The sequence below is a fragment of the Macrotis lagotis genome, chromosome X (genome assembly GCF_037893015.1).
Source record: "Macrotis lagotis isolate mMagLag1 chromosome X, bilby.v1.9.chrom.fasta, whole genome shotgun sequence".
NCBI lineage: Eukaryota > Metazoa > Chordata > Mammalia > Peramelemorphia > Peramelidae > Macrotis > Macrotis lagotis.
Window position 1 is genome coordinate 668,458,159 of NC_133666.1, and position 20,552 is coordinate 668,478,710.

The 20,552-nt window shown below is 43.5% G+C and overlaps 1 protein-coding gene across 11 annotated transcripts in view; it reads left to right on the forward strand.

The window, feature by feature from the left end:
* The first annotated feature begins 8,027 nt into the window (after positions 1-8,027).
* The window catches only part of PITPNM2 (phosphatidylinositol transfer protein membrane associated 2), a 261,092-nt gene continuing 248,567 nt past the window's right edge, over positions 8,028-20,552 (forward strand). For 4 of the 11 annotated variants that reach the window (XM_074205463.1, XM_074205474.1, XM_074205473.1 and 1 more), the window contains exon 1: positions 8,515-9,608. The gene's annotated coding sequence lies outside the window, so the exon portion shown is untranslated. Of the gene's footprint in view, positions 8,116-8,513; positions 9,609-20,552 lie in introns of those variants that run through there. The other 7 variants (XM_074205475.1, XM_074205478.1, XM_074205477.1 and 4 more) reach the window with 4 other exon arrangements.

Here is a 20,552-nt window from a genome sequence, read left to right on the forward strand (position 1 = left end):
GTTGAGTGGGAGATTTTGCTGGCTCTCTCCACCCCGGATCTGAAATGTCCTGTGTATACCACACCTGAAAATCACATGCCACAACTTGAAAAGGATGAACAAAATGATAGTTCAGGTTTCTATTAAGTGTGTTGACTTTTAATTGGTTAGCTATTAGTGGAGGGTGGTGGCAAATAACAGCCCTGTAGGTGCCCCTGCTTCCCTATAGCAGGCTCTGGTAAAAGCACCAGTTTTTCCTGGACCTTCACTCATAGCCATCCTTACTGCTTGCCATATGGTAGGCCAAGTGTGTAGACAAAGCTTAGTGTCTTCCCATCTGCTCTGACAGAGGGCACCAGTTGACTTACTCATGGCATAATGTGGTTGTCAGCAGTAATAGACAAGTGAGAGCCACTGTTATGGGGGCAGTGATCAGTTAAAGTCTAATGATGCCATTGTTCAATTTCTGCACCTTTATGAATACCCAACTTTCAAAATTAAGCTAGTCCAACCAGAAAATTCAGATTTTTATATTTTCTCTTGCCTTTTTTCTCTTATGTAGTTCTTGACAACATATAATTTTATTGAAGGTCTTCAGACTCAAGATATAGAAAGACATAACAAACACACATAGTCTCTGTTCACATATACATACATACACACACACAAACACATAAACGCATGCACAGGAGGAGCGGGAGAGATCTTGGAGAAATAATTCTGTCCAGGGAACATTGTGCCTGCTTGTTGCCATTCCTACCTGTATCAATGGCTTAGTCTCAGCACCTTTCTTTGCCCATTCCCCCACCCTCCAATAACCTATTTAGGAGACCGAAATAAGAAGTCACTCCCTATCAGTAGGGATCAAGTGCCTTTATTTTTCTGGGTGTTTCCTTTATTCAGGCTCCTTTTACCTCATAGTAAGAGATAAAAGAAAGGAAAAGATAATTTTATTCAGCAAGTAAAAATCTAATGAAAGAATTGGCCCCTACTACTGATAACTCTGGTCTATAACATTTTCCTATATATACCAGTCTCCACCCAACCTGAGATAATATCAGTGAAACAGGTGAGAGCTGCCCATTTATTTATTATCTCTGGTTCTTGCTATGTGACTTGACTGAGATTGCATTTCCTACTGTAGAACTCTTCAATGGTATCTTTTATGCTGCTTCTTGTGGATAGTTTGCCATTGTTAGCATATATTTATGTCCATCATTCATATCTTCATTGCCCTTTGGGTAAATTAAATTTTCTAATTCTTGGGATTATAGAGTTAGATCTTCCATTGTCCAAATTAGCATTTTATAGATGAAAAAATGGAGGCCAGGTCACCCAGGAAGTAAGTGACAGACCAGGATGTGAATTCAGGTCAGCTGCCTCCAAATCACTTTCTCTCATACCACCCTGCTTTCTCTTTTGTGCCTTCCCTAATTTCAGATCTCCTGAGAATCAATTCTTCAAAGTCTTCAAAATTGTGTCTTTTCCATCATAGACCTGTGGTATCATCCTCACCTTTTTTTCCTGTTAGTGCCAATTCTACTTTCTCATGCAGCATATTGAGAATGGTGATGTTAAAATCCAAATATGGTGATTCCAATGTTGATAGAAAAAAGAAATTGTCATTTAAATCTTTGTTTTTGTTTTTTCATTCTTTTATCCCTCCTGGTTTCATCTTAAATGCTTTAAGGATAATTCGGCTCAACTGGTTGTTATGCCATGCTATCTACAAACTCCTTGCCTGGTTTGTGGAAAATTATAGCTCAACTTCTTATATTCTCTGTAAGGTTTTGCAAGTAATTTTATATTTTGAACTGATCTCTCTCTAGGCTGCCATGTTTCTCTGCTTGATAAGGAAAACAAATGTTGCATTTTGGCCTTCTTGTGATTATTGCTTTATATTAGTTAAAATTCATAGGAAACAGGGATACTTCAAGTTGGGGTCTGTCCCTTTATCTGTTTAATATTTTTCCCTCTCAGTAATCTAACTGCATGTGATAGCTTCATCTTTATATCCTTATTTGTAGAGCTTAGCACAGTGCTTGGCACATGGTAAGCGCTTAAATGTTAACTAGCATTAGTTATTATGATTAGACCTCAGATTTCATTTTGATTGGCTAATAAATCAGTAGTCCTACTGTTCAGTTGGCTAATTTGGAAATGACTCCCTCATTTATAATTAGTCATTTCCTGCCTTTTTAAGATATAGTCAGTTTCATTTTTGTGTGTGATGTTTGGTACTTGGCATGTCCAGTGCCCTTCAACTCTGTCTTCCTGAAGGAATTATTCCATTATATGGGAAACTTTGGTCCCTTTTGCTTCTTGATCCTGTGCTTTATTGTCCTAAAATTGAGTTTTGCAAGCTTAGCCCAGTTGCCTGGCAGATAACAAATACTTATATATTAGCAAGTATTATTACTATTATACTTCAGATCTCGTGTTGATTTTAGTCTTTGCTTTTTAAAGTTAGCAGTCTTACTGTACAGATAGCTGATTTGGAAAAGACTCCCCATTTGTAACGAGTCATTTCCTGTTTTTTTTAAAGATATAGTCAGTTTAATTTTTGCATATATGATGTTTGGTGCTTTGTCCTGTCTAATACCTTCCAATTTTCTTCCTGAAGAAAATCTTACATTAAATGAGGCTTCTTAGAGCAGTCTCTTTTACTTCTTAATACTGCGCTATGTTTTTTGTAAAATGATTTGCTCTCTTCCCCTTATGCTGACTTTTGCATTGAAGTCAGTATTAGAATATACATCAGTCTGGTTTGGAGTGTCTTATTAAAGTCTTCTTTACATCCTTATTTCCTCTCAACTGCTAACACATAAACCATAGTTTTTTTTTCCCCATGATGGCCTTTTTGCTTATTTTTATCTGGAATATCACTCACAATCAGTGAACTATCTCTTCTCGTCTTTGAATGCAGGAGAAAACCAATTCTTGTATCTCCCCCCTCCAAGATGAGCCAATTTTCCATTTTGATACAATGGGCTTCATTTGTGTCAATATCCACAAAATTGATATCCTCCAGTAGTATGTGGACTCTTCTAATTGGTCAAGGGTCTGCCCAGAATATCTGTAATGATTTTGGATAATGGAAAACAATTTTTTTTTTCTTGTACCCCTCCCTCTACCATCACTGAAGCAGTGGAAAAGGTCAGCACAAAACTGAAGGCTATTTTATATTTTGTTTCATGAGTTGACATGTTCACATAATTTTCAGAATTTGTGTACTTTAAGCAGAGTCGGAATGACCACTTTTTAGGCCTATTATAGTGGAGATGGGTTGATGGCCACCGAAGTCACAACTTGAAGATTCTGTGATAGTTGGCTGATAAACAGTCTCTTACGGATTCTATAATTGAAACTTTTCCAGAATGGTAGACCTTTTCAGAGCTTATATACTTTCTGTTGTACAATCTTTGAGAATCCAGAGTGTGACAATGGAAAAAATAAACCAAAATGAAACAAACTTTTGGGGAGGGAGGTCTTTCATCTGTGAAGCTTGCACAAAAGGGAAAACCAGAAAAGCTCTTTCCCTATCAGTTTATATCCTGCAAGTGAGCAGGAACAGCAGACTTATTTAAAGGCTCTGCATCCCAGTCTAGAAAGACCCATTCTGCTTTTTTATTGGTCCTTCAATTTTCCAATTCTCTAAATTGTTTATAAGTTACTGGCCTCTTGCCAGGGCTTCTTTTTTATGCAAATATGGAGAGCTGACAAATTGTTGGGGCCTCATAGAAATCTACCTGTCCCTACTATGGACTTGCATTTTTCCCCCACAAAGTAATGTACTGTCTGGTATAGCAGGCTTTTTTGTGCGTACTGTTGGATAATTTAGCCAGTATACACTGATTCTAAGTCAAAATGGATTCTAAACTCTGGGCAATAAACTTTTAAGACTTAATACTTGATATGGTATAAAGCTTATAAACTTTGTCTGCACACATGCACATACATAAACATACACACATAAATGCACACCCCTACACCCTTACCACCCCTAGAACTTCACTTTGATGCTTTGTGCTTTGCATATAGTAGGTGCTTAATAAATGAAAGTAATAGGAAAAATTATTTTGGAGAGTATGGGTTCAGAATACTAAGTTGATTTTGTGTGAATTTAATAAATTTTAATTTATTTGAAATAAATAATAGATGCAGGACTTTTCCAAAGGATATAGCCAAAATATTTTTCAAAAGTAATTTTTAAAACAAATTCCATCAAACTAAATCTCTTTGAGAAATGTTTAATGTATGTAGGAAACATAAAAAGGAAATTCTTTATCCTTAAAATGTCATATTTCTGTCTGTCCTTTTAAGAATACTAGAAAGCTTTAATATCAGTATTAGAAAATTATTTTAAAAACTATGTATATGACCTAGTCTAGAAAAGCAATAGCTTTAAGTTTTAATTTTGAAGCACTCATATTCTTGTAAAACTTGCTTGAAATGTTTTGCCTTCTAAGTTCCTTAAACAACACAGGCAGATATCAGAAAATCTTCATAATGCTGCAGGTCTTTCAAAAGCTTTACAAAAATAAAATAAAGTATAAACCTATTTACAGTATTGAGCGAATGGATGTTGTTGTCAGGCCTATATTCGGTTATCACTGATTAATTTATACTACAGGAAAGTTACTAGAAAGATTCCCATCTATTCATGACTAGTAGCCTAGCATGACTGAAGATTAAAATGTAGAATTCCTGGAGTCTCCTGTAACTATTGGGTTTTTTGTTTTGTTCTTTCCAGCTTTACCATTGTAATTGCTTTTTTACAAGATCAAATAATGGCTAAGCTGTTTATTGTCAGACACCATAAGAGCTTTGGTCAATCTGAACTGTGACTTTAGCCATACAGAGATAGCTTTCGATAGTCTGTCTATACATTTTTGTTCATCCCATTTCTGACCCTGGCCAAGTTTTGTGCTGAAGATCTATCCATCTTTAACAAATTCATCATATTACTGAAATAGTGATGAAATGGCAGGCACTAGAAATGGGATTTATATTAGTGTGGTAAAAAGGCATCCTTGGTGATTCTTTTACATGGTTCAGCTTGAGTTCCACTTTCTATATGTAAAGCTTTGTGGTAGGTGGAACCAGACTTTATTTTTTTTCCATATGAGTTTAGCTTCTAGCACTGTGCCTTACTTACAGTAGGTACTCAATAAATCCTGCTGAATCCTGCTGAATCCTAGCATATGGCTTGTTTACCTTAACAGGTAACTAAATGAGAACAGAATACTAAAGGAGGCTCTGGCCACTATAAAATTCTATTTTAATAGGAATTTTTAAGCCCTAGATAAGTTGGAATTAACTTGTTTGAATCCAGTAATTGCTTTATTTGGTATCAGAACATGGGCTGCATTTTGTATGACCTAGAGAACAAGAAATTTGTTTTGATAAATGCTATATATGGCGTCTTATGTCCCCAGAAAACCCAAACTGAGCCTAATGTGTTCTTAAGAGATGGTGGGAAACTAAGTTATGGTGAGGATTGAGCAAGTCCCTTCCCCTCTCTGGGCCTCAGTTTCCTTATTTGTAAAGCTCAGTTCTTCCAGTTCTGATTCTGTGGCCTATATTTAAACTTATTTTGGCTTGAATTTTGTATGATGAGAATTTAAAAAATCATTTTTTCCACAAGACAAGAAATACCACACATGAAAACAGTGTCCAGCTTCCTGACACTTAAGCAGTGAATAAATAGTTATGATTATCATAAACTGTCATTCTTTAGTTGATAGATCTGTTCCAATCCCATTTTGAACCTTTTCATAGTTAGCCTATATCATTCCTTGAAATACTGAATCTCATGTATTGCCAGCCATAGGAAGTAGTCTCCTTTTATTTTTTCCAAAATAGTTTTGAGTTTCAAGTGCTTCAGCAGTTCTGGATTTCAGGATTTGGTGAACAAGTCCAGATTCACCGTATTCATATGCTTCTATGATGATGATGTTTATCCTTCATTCTTGAAGATTTTTGACTTCAGGGAGGTGATGCCACGATAAGCATGAGAATTGGATAGAAGTGAAGGGATGCTGTTAACTTGCTAGCCTCACTTTCTCCTCCATAGCTATCTGGATCCAGTGGCCAGATAAGAATCACGAAGATGGACCTGGATGTGAGGCAGTCAGGGTGAAGTGACTTGCCCAGGGTCACACAGCTAGTAAGTGTCAAGTCTAGATTTGAACTCCTGTCCTTCTGACTCCCAAGACCAGTGCTCTATCTACCGTGACACCTAACTGCTTCATATGCTTCTTGGCCATTGTTTTGCAGGTTGATTTATCCTAATTTGCTGTTCTTTCCTTAAATTGAAGCCCTTTGATTGTTGTGCCACTCTTTCCTGGCCCTTTTTTTTGTTGGGGCTGGGCAAAATGTATCCAACCTTTTCAGTTTGGTGCATAATTGTTTGACTAATATTAATTTTGTATTTTCTACTTTTGGACCAAGGCAGCTCATTATGCCACTGTGTTAAGTGAATCCCTTCATTTCTTTTCTTTTTTGTAAGTTGAAGTCCATCACATTGTCAGTTTTTTTCCTAAATAAATTGCCTTACACTTGCACCCAAATTCATCTGCCATTTTTCTCTGTTCACACAGCCACCTAAGATGTTGTGTAAATTTTTTCTCAATTGCCGGGCTTTCATTACCCACAAAAGTCATATGACAGCTTGGGGGGGACTGCCACTCTTCAGTCCACTCAGCGTAGCCTTTCGGTATTAGGGACACCATGCTGGGCAGTAGGGTCTACAGAGACAACACATTTCTGACTTCGAGATTGTCATTCCAAATGGCGATCCAGTACATGTGTATGCAAATAGGATGCTGTTTGTGAAGAGAGTTAGTTGCTAGAGATGAGGAATCGGAAAGACCTGATGGGAGGATATGAGTACTTCACTGAGCCTTGCAGAAAAAGAGAATTCTAAGACGGAACGATGAGAAGAGTGCTCGGGGGGCAATAGCCTGTCGGGGTGATGACTAGTAGTTCAGTGTAACTGGAATGGGAGGTGGGCAAAGTGTGACATACTGGAATAAATACCGTGGAGGACTTGAGACGCATTAAATCTCAGAGGCAACAAGGAGCCAGGGGATATCTGTGAGCCGGGGAGTGACTTAGTTTGACCCATTCTGGAAATTTGACGGAGACGGGAGAAAGGCAAAGCCGGGGAGGCAAGGGCCCGAAGCGGGATGGCGGCTGAATGGGGGCGCGGTTGCTGAGCCGGCCGCCGGCTGCAGGAGGGAGACTGGACGGCTCAGGCGGCTGTCCTCCGCCCAAGTGGGAGGGCAGCAGCCGCGGTGCGGGGCTGGGGAGGGCCGTGCCCCCCGGGCCGGGGGCACCAGCTGGGGGCGCCGCGGAGCGCGGGGCCTCGGACCGGGACACCCTGCACGCGTGGCCTCACCCGGCCCCGGGGGCCTCGAATGGGGTCGGGGGGCCTCGCGGGCCGGCCAGTGGCCGCACTCGGCTCTGAGGGACCCCAACTCCGTCAAAGAGAGAAAGGCCCCTCGGGGGCGGCGGGACGGCCGGGGCCCCGGGCCCCGGGCACCCCGCACCCCGCCCCGCCCGGCCCGAGGGGGTGCGGGCCCCCGTCGGCGCAGACGGAGCCCGGCCCGGGGCAGCAGCGGCCCCCGGCCCCCGGCTAGCGGCCGCGCGGCACGTGCGCCCCGGGCGGAGTGGGGCGGCCCGGGCGGGAGCGGGAGCGGGCGGAGCGGGGCGGGAGCCGGAGCGGGCGGAGCGGAGCCCGGGCGGGAGCCGGAGCGGGCGGGAGCCGGAGCCCGGGCGGGAGCCGGAGCGGGCGGAGCGGGGCGGCCCGGGCGGGAGCCGGAGCGGGCGGAGCGGGCGGGCGGAGCGGGGCGGCCCGGGCGCAGCGGGCCCGGGCGGGGGCGGGGGCGGGGCGCACGCGGCGGCTGCAGCCCGGCCCCCGGCGGCCCGGCCCTCGGCGCTCCGCTCGCGCCCGGCGGACTATGCCATTGGGCCGGCGGGGCCGAGGCAGCTCGCATCCGGCGGAGGCCCCGAGCCGCTCCCGCCGGGGCCCGGAGGCGGGGGAGCGGGCGGCCCGGGCCGGGAGGGCCGGCGGGAGCGCCCTGCCCCGGCCCGCGGTGCCCGCACGCAGGCCAGGCCCGCAGCCCGGCGGAGGTGAGTGTCCCCGGCGGCCCGCCGCGGGCCGGACCGGCCGAGCCGGAGCGCGCGGGGCCCGGGGGGCGAGGCCGGGCGGGAGGGGAGCCGCGGGGCGCCCGGCCCCTGCCTCGGGCCCTGCCGGGCACCGGTGCGCGCGGGTGAGAGCGCGTGTGCCCGTGAGTGTGCACGCATGTATGTGCACAGACGGCCCGCGCACACGTGTGCGTGTGTTTCTGTGTAGACAGATGCGGGCACAGACATGTGTGCGTGTGCGTGCGCGTGCGCGTGTGGCTGGCATGATCTCCCCGGAATCCTACGCCCCCCCCCCCCGCGCCGGCCGGGGGGCTGCGGGCGCCCGGGACAACACCTTCCGGCCCGTCCCCTCCCGGCGCCTTGTCCCCGGGTGGCTGTGACCTGGGGTGGGGGGAGCAGGGACCGAAAAGGCCAGGAGAGGACTTTAGTGGACAACAGCCCCCTCCCCATTGGCAGCCACTGCCGTGTGGGGAAAGGACCCCCTGCCTTCCTCCCACACCTCCTGGCGCCATGGCTCAAAGGAGCTAGAAAGGGGTCTTGGAGGCCAATCCCTGAATTTTACAGATGAGCAAACTGAGACCCACAGACTTGAACTATCCTAGCGTATCCGTTATCCAAGGCTGAACTGGAACGCGGGTCTCCTTGATGGCAAAGCCAAGTACTGTCCCCTACCAGAAAGCTCATCCGGATGACCTCCCCCACACACACTGTAAATATTCTCTTCTTTCAACAATATTTTGCATAGATTTTCATTGACTTATATTTGTTAGCCCCCTTAAGAGAATCTAAGCTGCCTGAGAACAGGGACTCTTTTTCTGTCTCTCCACTTTAGTGTTGGTGTGCCAGAGGGTTTGACAACTTAAGTGTGTGGAATTGAACTGAATTCTCCTGAGACCTCATTCTCCTCCCATCACCCCCATCTCCCTTTCTCCCTTGTATCAGTTCTTGTGCTTGACTCTTTTTCCCCTGCTGAGATGTCCCTTCCTCCTAGAACTCATCCCCCCTTATCCTTTTTCAGGCCTCTTTGGGACTGGGTTAACCTCAGTAAGAGGAGGTTGTCCCAAGTACTGGCAGGGACCTCTGGATGATTATGATCCGTATGATTCGAGGTGAATCATTTAACCTCCCCAGCCTCAGTTTCCCTTTTCTATCAAATAAGGCTAATAATTCCCCATCTCCCAGGCTGTGGCGCCTAAATGAGGTGATGAATGTGACTTAGCAGACTTAAAGGACTCTGGCAGAGTTGTTATGGATATGTTCACTCCCACAGTAACTGGTTGAAACGATTCTCAAGAATACCCTGTTCCTCCTCCCTCAGCCACTCTGACCATGAGCTTCAACCCACAGCAAGGCCTGAACCGGAAATCCTTTTGCTTGGTAGGCCCCACCAGAACTTGCCCTCTGGGCCTTCCCCAAGATCTCCTCCAGGTTAGGGCTTTGGGGAGCCAGATTTTGATAGAGAAGACTATCAAGAAGAGGTTGGTATAATGGTTTTGGGCACTTGTTGGGAGAGGGGTCATGGGGGGCCATGGGTGGATTTTTGAATGCTTTCCCCTAATTTAGATTTAAATGTCTTGGGAATTCCCAGGATTAGGGAGCCACTGTCCCTCCCCACTCTGACCCCCATTCAGGAATTTGGAAGTTATTTACACGACTTATTTAGTGCTTGAATTCCTCCAGGAATGCTGACTGACTAAATGATTGAATGAATGAAAAAGAATTTATCAAACACTACTCCTTGAGGGCAGGGACCATTTTATTTTTGTTTTGGATATATATATATATATATATATATATATATATATATATATATATGAACTAGGGGAACTGGATGAACTGGATCTGTGATTTTGTTGGTTAGGAAATTCTTATTTCAAACTAGAGAGTTTTCTGGAGCTTTGACAAAAAGGCTCAGGGTCACACAGCCACTATTAAATCTAAGAGCTCCTGATTGCAAAACTAGTCCCCATTCTCTATGCCACCAATGCCTGAACCCCTTTCTTTTTACTTCTCCCTGTCTTTCTCTCTTTCTTCCTCCTCCTCCATCCCCTTTCCTCTCCTTTCCCTCTTCCTCCCTTATGTATGTATTTAATGGTTAGTCAGTTGAAATAGTTTAACTTAGGTCCTTTGTTCCCGTTTTTAATATAGAAAACTGAGAGGAGATTCTCAGCAACTTTATTTGGCCTGGGTGGATCGGGGGGAGTCTAACCCTGGCCATTACTAACAGTAAGACCAGGGGCCATCTGTAAAAAGAGAGGGCTGAACTAGATAACCCGGATACTCTCAATTGATGATCTTTAAGTCACTTCATCCTCCTGGATCTCCATTTGGGTCGGACTGGAAACCAATAACTGGCATTTCTATAGCGTTTTAAAGTGTGCAGAGCGGCTAACTTGTCGCCTCACTGACCTTTGCAGCCGTCCTGGGAAGCAGGTGCTCTTCTCAACCTCATTTTACAGATAAGAAAATGAGGTTGATAGGGTTGAAGGGACTTGCCCAGCATCCCATAGTTACTGAGGCAGTAGCTTATGAGGGGCTCCCCAGTTAGTGTCTCTGGCTGAATTTGCCACATAATAGGATATAGTCTGGTATCATCTAGTTTTATCCCCTTGTCTTACAGGTTGCTCATCTTGTTATGTGGTTTTTGTGTTGACTTGGAGTCAGGAAGACTTGGATTCAAATCCTACCTGTAGACATTATATAAGACTGTAATTCAGAGTGGGTGCACTGGTAGAATGAGTTTCCTTGCTAAGAGATTTCTGTGCTGATGAAATCACAGGTCCTGGCCAAAAAATAATTCCTATTTTATAGATAAAGAAACTGAGATTCTGGAAGTTGACCTGCTTAAAATCATGAACATACCAAAGTGGTTGAGCTGGGATTATAATCCAGGGTTATCTAACTGCTACTGCCCTTCTTTTCCACAAATTGCTTTGATTCTTCTGTTTCTGTCTCCTCTTCCCTACTTCTGTCCTCTCTTTCTGTCTCTCTCTCCCTTTTTTCTTGTACTTTCTCCCTCTCTTTCTACATGTGTGTCTGTGTGTGTATATAAAATGTATATATTTTTGTTAATTTTTTTTTGTCTTCACCTCCCTCTTCCCCCGTAGAATGTAATTTATGGAATGTAGGGACAGTTTTGGTTTTTCTCTTTGTATCCCAAGCCTTAGCACAGAGCCTTCCACATAGTTGATAGTCAGTATATACTTGTTTCTTATTGCTCTCTCTGTTCTTGCGTGAATGGAATACAAGCTGAGTAGCCTCAGCATCCTTCATATGCCCTGTGCTTCCTCAGAACACCAGATCCGTCCTGACCTTGACAGTATTTGAAATATTGGTGTAGTATTTTGGGGCATTGCCCTCCTGGATTTGTAGATATTTGACTTGGTTCATTTATTTATTTATGTTTTTATGTTGGGGATTTTTTTTTGCAAGGCAATGGGAGTTAAGTGACTTGCCCAGGGTCACACAGCTAAGTAATTAAGTGTCTGAGGCCGGATTTGAACTCAGGTCCTTCTGATTACAGTACTCTATCTATTGTGCCATCTAGGAAGTTGCAGAAAGTCAAGTTCAGGTCAGGGTTAGTGGTAGGGAAAACCTGCCAACCAGAATAACTACGGAAGGAGCAGCTAGGTGGTGCAGTAGATAGAGCATTGGCCCTAGAATCAGGAGGACTTGAGTTCAGATCCGGCCTCAGACACACAATACTTACCCAACTGCGTGACCTTAGGCAAGTCACTTAACCCCATTACCTTGCAAAACCCAAAAAACCCACCCCAAAACATATACCTATGGAAGAGTGCATTGGGCTTCTTTTGAGAAGCCATGAGTCCCCCTCCTGAGCAAAGGCTAGACCAACTGTTAGCCAGTTTTGCTATAGGCAGCTTATTTGTGCCATGGACCCTGAACTTTAAATACAAAAAAAAATCATCAGAACTACAAAGGAAACAGGTTATATTGAAATAAAATTATCAAAATATTTTTAAAATCAAGTAGATAGACCCCAGAGTAAGAACCTCTGTTGGTCTGGGATTCATTGGGCTGAATGCTCTCAGAGATCTCTTTCAGGTCAGAAGCTTGGTGATGCTGATTTGTATCCCTGTGTGGCCCATGGCCTTGAGTAGGTCCCACCCTTTGAGGAAGGTAGGGCAGGGTGAGGTCACTGAGGGAAGGTTGATTTTTTCCTGTCATGGAGTCAAGGGATCCTGCCTGTGACACTAACCAGGTGTATGGCAATAGGCCAGGCATCCCTTGGGGATAAGAATACTTGCAGGACACTCTTCAAATAAGCATTTATTAAACAAATACTGTATACTAGGTGCTGAAGTACAAAAACACGAATAAAGAGTCTCTTCTCTTCGAGAACTTGTATTTTTGCTGTTGTTCAGTTGTTTTCAGTTGTATCTGACTTTTCATGACCCCATTTGGGGTTTTCTTGGCAAAGATCCTAGAGTAGTTTGTCATTCCTTGTCCATTTCATTTTACAGATGAGGAGACTGAGGCAAACAATGACTTTTTCAGGTCACACAGCTAGTAAGTATCTGAGGCTGGATTTTAACTCAAGTCTTCTCAACTCTAGGTCTGGCACTCTACCTACCCTTGGATATGTCTTACTAGGGGGCAAAAATGGTCACAGATGAGTAATACGAAATAAAGGAAAGAGCCAATTAGGTGGCATAGTGGCTAGAGCTCTATTCATTGTGTTAACTAGCTGCCCCAAGCATGTGAATTTTTTAGAAAATATAATATGAATGAATGAAAAAAACATTTATTAAATACTAGCAAACACAGTGCTAGGTACTAGGGGGAAATGAGATGGTTCTTGCTCTTAGCAAGTATTTCTATTTAAAATACCTTTTTTTGGGGGGGGACAGGCACTATACTAAATGCTGTGATCACAAAAAAAGACAAAAAAGTTGTCCCTGCCTTCTGTATTCAGCACATAAAAGAAAGGGCTGGAAATCCTTAGAGTACAGTAGTGAGTTTGGATGACAGATGACAATTGCAGGGGTATTGAAGCAGGGTAGATGGCAAGGTTTACAGACACTCATTCAGGAGGCAGTATGACCTCACTGGAAGGAATCTATTTGATGATTCCCATCTTATCTCAGCCATACAAACCTTCAAACAGCACCACTCCCTTCCTCCTTCATGACTTCAGAGTCCATTGCTAGGCCAGATGCTTAATTTTTCCATACTTTTCCACCAAGATCTCCAGGCCTCGCTATGATCAGCCACAGTCAGACACATTGTGCCTTGATTCCAACATAGTGGTGCCATTTTGGCCCTCTTTGAGAACAGAGGATAACAGAGTTAGTTTTAGCTAGCTCTCTTAGACAGGGAAGGCTTTGATTCTGATCTAGGCTACAGGCAGATTGTTTAGTTTGAGGAACATTCCAGCTTAGGGCAGAGAACCTGGTCATCACCAGGTTGGTGATGGATTAGTATTCTTGGAAATTTGGTAACTAGTCCATTGTTCTTATAATTTTTATTATTCATATCTATTATATGTGTCCTCTTACACATAAGGACCCTGTGACCCTAGCAGGTCACGAAGACCCTCTTAGTACCTTAGGCAGCTTGTTGAGACTATACAATGAAGAGAAGCTCCCTTTTTGCACTGGTAGAGAGAGTCACCTTATCTAGGAACTCATATACAATTGAAATCACAGCTCTAGCCTCTGTCCTATTACTAGCACTATTCATTATTATTAATTACATTTATATCCTTGTAATTTTATTATATTATTGGTAAATAAATCAGTTTTATTTTTATTAACATATGATATCTTTAAGTAATTATGTTTATGTTGATTTATATAATTTTATATATTAAAGTTTAATTAATATGAATACTATCATATTGCTATGTTGTTTATTCTTCAATTGCATCCCCTTTTTGTGGTTTTCTTGGTAAAAATACTGAAGTGGGTTGCCATTTCCTTCAGCTCATTTTTATGGACTAGGAAATTGCAGTTAGGGTTAAATGACTTGCCTAGGGTCACCCAGATTTGAAATCAGATCTTTCTAACTAACCTCAGGCTTACCCTTACCATTACTATAATTATGTGTAATTTAATCTTTTGTGTTAGATTTCAGATAGAAATGATCTGAGGTAAGTCACTATCCTGCTTTCATTCTCTTCTATTTAATATGCTATGGATTCTTACACAGATGGACCAATGATTGTCTTTTGTAGTCTTGGGATGGCAATTCATTTTTGGTTGGCTCCTAGAAAGCATCTTTTGGATGCAAGTAGCACGACAGGACAGCTGGGAGGTGTGCCTTGTTCTTTCACACGTGGTTCTCATAGCTTCTCTCTGTTTTGAGTTTTTTGTTCTACCTAGTTTGGCAGTAGAGTCTTCAGTATGTCAACCACTATTGTTCTTAAGTTTGTATGGAATCATATGATGTACAGGTCACTGAGAAACTGACCTTGGAGAGTGATGCTCCAGGCTCCATGGAGTTTATGAGTAGAGTTCTCAAAGCTGTTTGGGGGGTTTTATTGTAGGGACATTTGTCATCCAGTAGGTGATCAATTTTTGCTGGCTGCCATGACAGGTTGCCCAGACTGCGTCACTGTGCTCTCCTCCAGAGCTTCTAGGCCTCCATGTTCCGTTGTCCTCTCTCTTCCCCTCGATTTGTTTCTGGGAGGAACCTTTGAGTTTGTTTTATTCCATATTAGTCCTGTACCCCTCAATGTGTGTGTTTTCCTCTGTTGCTGCTCTACAATTTAGCCCATCTGCAGCTTATTTACATGTTGACTCTGGCATTCGGAGGGTGAGCTTCCTTGAGGGAGGAGGACTGGCTTTTACTTTCTTTGTGTCCCCAGGGCCAGCACCTGGCCTGTTTGTTGAGTCATTTTTCAGTCCTCTCTGACTCTTCATGACCCCATTTGGTGTTTTCTTGACACAGACATAACTCATTTTACAGATGAGAGAACTGAGGCAAAAAGACTTGCCCAGAGTCACACAATTTGTAAGTATCTGAGATCTGATTTGAATTCAGGTCTTTCTGACTCCAGACCTGGTACTCTATCCACTAGGCTACCTACCTGCCCTGTTCTTAGCACATAGTAGGTGATTCCTAAATATTGCTTGATTGACTGAAAAATAAAGAGATTTGCTTAAGAACACTCACTGACAGGTCCACTGATTCTCAAACCAGGGCTCCTGAGAGGCCTTGTCTAAGCATATTCCTGGCCCTCCTCTTTTTTAAGTAGCGGTCTCTTGATTCATGTCTATGTAAGCTCCTGGAGTGCAGGTACTTGTTTCATTTTCATTTTTTGTATCCTCACCTTCTAGCACCTACTGACTGACACATAGTAGCCACTTCAATGAAACCTGCGGCTCTTCTATCTGGTCTTAACCCTATTTATATGGGGATAGTAGACACTTCCTCCTCAGGTTCCCATAGGAGATGTTGTTTCCTCCTTGGGCTCCCAGCCTCTTAAAATCAATCAATCAAATCCAACCTCAGACACTTGACATTTACTAGGCAAGTCACTTAACCCTGACTGTCTCACATCCAGGGCCATCTCCAGTCATCTGAATTCATATTTGGCCACTGGGCCAGATGACTGAAAGAGAAAGTGAGGCTGGGGATAGCACAGCCCCCCTCCCCACTCAAATCCAATTCACTTGCCTGTCATGGTATCACCTGCCTGATGTCATGGGCTTCTTCAAGAACAAAGGACAAGGGGTGGCTAGGTGATGCAGTGGATAAAGCACCGGCCCTGGAGTCAGGAGGACCTGAATTCAAATCCAGTCTCAGACACTTCATAATTACGTAGCTGTTGTGGCCTTGGGCAAGCCACTTAACCCCATTTGCCTTGCAAAAACCTTAAAAAAGAAAGAAAGAAAAAAACAACAAAGGACAAACAACAAGATTGAGATAATCATTCTCCTAGTGTCTACTTCACAGGGTGGTTTTAAAACTTGATGTGATGCTTTAAGTAAATTAAAAAAGAAGCAACAAAACTTTGCAAACCTTAAAATCCTGTATAAAGGCCAGTTATTGTTCTATTCTTCTTTTTCTAGCTTCTCTGAGACAGGATTCCAGACATCACTTTGATGAATTTCATTTCTATTCATTTGATCCATTGGACACTTGTTCCATACCCCAATCCAGACGATACTTGGAAGTTCTTTGAGGACAGCAGGAACTATCACATTTGTCCCCACAGTGCTGAGCATTTAATAAGTGTTGGCTGAATTCAACCATAAGTGCTTTCTCAGTTCTGCCTCCTGTACCACAGACTCCATGCTAAAAGCAAATAATACAAGAAGAAAGATTGAAACTCTCCCCACTTGGAATGGACTTCCATTCTCAAGAGGGAGACCGCCCCCAAGCTTGTATCTCTCTTCCAAAGGACAGTATATGACCCACCAGCTTGGGTTCCATGCCAACCCCCTGCTGCTGTTCCTCCTGCCTCCTCTTTCTCAATCATTCAAGCTGTGGGCCAGCCCTGTTCCTGCCACCTGGTTATTAAGTACAGGACAGGGAAAGACCTGAAGAGTTTAGAAGACTTTCTGTGGTCTGTGCTCCTGGTTGGGAAGGAGGGGTGATGCCCCTGCCAGGGGTCACAGGTCCATCCTTCCTCCACATGGCATCCCTGTTTTTATTTGCCAACATCCTCAGATTTCACCAGCTACAGGTGGGAGGGGTGTGTGTGTGTGTAAGTGTGTATAATTGAGGCTGAGTGAGAAAGCCTCTGGCTGGCCTTTCTCTGTTCCTTTTTAACAAGCCATTAGCTGCTTTCCTGAGCACTTGATGAAGCTGAGTTGACTTTTTCCTTGTCTTTAAAAATCATATTGCAAACCCCAACCATGTGGTTTTTCTTTTTTCTTTTTCTTCTTCCTTCTGCTAGAAATTCTCCCGTAGGAGGGTTTTCCTTTAGGAAAGTCATCCCTGTCTTCCATGATGGCAGGGAGGCCAGGTTCAGCAGCCGGGGATGGGAGGGCACCAGGAGGCTCTGGAGTAGGCTGCCTCCAGGGTTCTGGGCTACCAAAGCTATTATTTCCCACTTATTTTGGGTTGCCTTCTTGGAGCATATTTCAATTAGCTTCTCCAGGGTTGTGCATCTAACAGGCCGAGTGCTTATTGTGGCAGAACCAGCTGGTAAGTGGGAGGCCGGCAGCTTCCCAGGTCTTAGTCAGTAGCTCCCAACTCAAATGGGATTTGTTTTATGTGCTAAAGAACCCAGAACTAAAATACCAGTAGCAAGTAACAGCAGTAACTTCCAGAATCCTGTTGGAGCTGTCAGTTCAGTGCATGCAGCCTGGAGCAGTAATTGCTATATTGGATGGGACAGGAAGACCTGGGTTCAAATTCTGCCTCTGATATCAGTTATTTGAACATGGACTTTGCCTCTCACTTAATCACTTTAAAGGGCAGTTTTCTCATGGGTAAAAATAGGGATTCCAGGCATGGGAATAGAGAAAATGTCTGGAGGGAGGAGACCCCCAAAGCATTAAGGGTTATAGGCATAAATGAAATACTACTGACCATTAGGGATTTTATGGTCTTCAGTTGGTACAGTGGATGATGTTAAGACTTGAAGTCAAGAAGCCCTGAGTTCAAATCCTGATTCAGACACCTTACTAAGTAAGTGACCCTGGGCAAATCTCTTTATCACTGTGAGCCTCAGTTTTCTCATCTGAAAATAGGGATACAGATAGTACTTCCCTCCCAGGAAGGAAGGATCATATATGCTAATACCTTCAGATGGTTTTACAAAATTTAAGGTGCTGTATAAATGTGCTGGCAAGCACCAATTCTTCATCTCCATCTCTCTGAATGCCTAAGAATCATATTCCTTCTTAGATGGCCGTAGGATGCTTATGATGGCCCTCCCTAAAACCTAGCTCATGGGCCAGATTTTGGGGCTGATGCCACAGAATGAAAGAGTCCTTGCCATCTGGAGGCTCCCAGTTTATTAAATGGCAAACAGTAGGTAGAGTGCCCCGAATGGAAATATCATGCCTTCACACAATTACTAATTGTTTGACCCTGGGCAAAACACCACCTCTATTTACAGGAAGGTTTTGCTGATTAGTTGTTAGTGTTTTTCAGTCTTCCTCAAATTAATTTTATTCCCAAATCCCTAGTTTCTAGCTTAGGATCCTGTGCATAGTAGGCATATTAAATGATTGTTGGATTGCAGTGAATCAGACCTCATTCTAATTTCAGAACAAGATGGCACACTACCCCATTTACTTTTGCTCATGCAGAGCACTGCATCTTCTGGTTTTGAAGGAAGATGATTCTAGGCATTCTAAGACAGTCTAAGAATTCTAAGAAGGAATATGATTCTTAGGTATTCTGGGAGGTGGAAATGAAGAAGGAACTTATTCCAAACATAGGAAATCATGTGTCCAAAGGAATGGAGGAAGGAGATAAGGTTTTGGGGGGAACAGCAGGTAGACCAGTTGGGAGCTGAAATCTAGTTTGTGAAGGGGAGAAAAAGTAGGTGGAAAACCCTTTGCATACCTTCAAAGCCCAGTGAAAATGTAAGATTTTTTTTTATACTGGAGACTACTGGCCCTATGTTGTCAGGCCAGAATTTGAGGGGTGACTGATCAGGTTGTTTGGGGCCCTAGTTTTCTCAGTCTCACTTGGCCCTAAACTCAGTTCCTTAGATTTCTCTGTGACCTCGTCTGTGAGTTTATATGACCGAGTCGAAGGTTTGGATGGGGAACAGCTGGCTGCCATTAAGAGGCCACACCGTTTGTTGCTGTGCTCGTGGAGAAAGAGTTTGATGTTTCACTGGCTCCCTTCCAATCCCTGAATGACTCACTGGGTTATTGTCAGTCCATGATAATCACCACAGGCTGACTGTTAGAACCAACTCAAGCTGTCCGGCAAGCCACCCTTCACTCTACAGGCTCAGAATCATCCATGGCCTCCTCTTTGTGTCATCCAGATCCCTCCAATAGTCTTTACATTCAAAGTCCCTTTTCCTAGGCAGTACTCCCTTTGACTAGGGAGGGATGGTGCAGGAGAGAAGGGGTTGATATTCATTTAGAATCAAAATTATTGATTGCCTTAACTGGACCCAGAGATCATTTTTTCCCCCTGGAGTCTTCAACTTCTCTCTGACAATTTTCATATTTCATAAATCTTGAATGGTGTTTCCACTTATGTGATTTCTTCCTGTATGATTTTTGAATATCAGGTCATCTCCCTGGGCCTTAATTTGCTCATCTGTAAAATGAGTGAATATGATTAGATGATCTTTCCTTCCCTAACTCTAGACTTATGATCAAGTGAGATAAATTGCCTTGAATGTCAGCTTTGTGGCTAGAGAGTATGGATTAATAACACTGGATACTGTTATACAAATGAAGACACCATGCCTCGGAGAGGTGGCTTTCCCAAAGCTACATAGCTAGTAAGGAACAGAATAAGGATTAGAACCCAAGCCTTCTGCTTTGCTGTTGTTGGTTCAGTTGTTTTTCAGTCGTGTCTGACTCTTTGTGACATCTTTTCTTCTGCTGTTACTTCCCAAGTTCTTTTATGGAACTTGAGGCTGGAGTGGTGGTAGGGATGGAGTGGAAGAGAGGGTATCCTTAGGAGATGGATATAGGAAAAAAAAATCACTTAGCCCCAGTCTTTGGAATGTGGTAGGCAATTAAGAACTTCTTGCTTCTAAACTCCTTATCATCATTGTTCTGTGATGATGACTCTTTATGACCCCATTTGGGGTTTTCTTGGCACAGAAAATGGAGGGGTTTGCCATTTCCTTCTCCAACATATTTTATAGATGAGGAAATTGAGGAAACAGGATGAAGTGACTTGCCCAGGGTCACACAGCTAGGAAGTCTGGGGCTGAATCTGTCTCCAAGCCTACTGCTGTATTCACTATACCACCCAGCTACCCTGCCCTTCACCCCTTAGTCCAACTTTAGCATCTTATAGATGAGGCAACCAAGACCTCTCTGGTTCACATTTTTATATGAAGTGACTTGTTCCTGATACCCCAGATAGTATATGACAGAGCCATAATTTACATCATGGTCCTATTACTCCAGCTCTAGAACTGGAGAGAGGAGGGGGCGTCAGCTTCAAACCCCTCTTGAGACTTTACTGGCTGTGTGACTATAGGCATTTCACTCTCAGTCTCAGTTTCCTGATCTGTGAAATGAGGTTAATAGTTGTGAGACTCAAAGGTGATGCTGTTCATGCAGTGGTTTGCAAACTTTAAAGTACTATTTAAATATCAATTATTATTTTTATAAGCTCATAAAATAAGGGCCTGAAGCTCAACTGACATTACCTTTCCCCAGCTCCTTTCGTGGTGAAACTGGTCCTTCTGGAATACAACCTGAAGAGTCTGACTGTATTCCACAGGTACCGTCCATTTAACTGAGGTAGGCAAGGGGCTGGCTGGCCACACTTAATTTGCCTGATGATCCTGGGAGGCA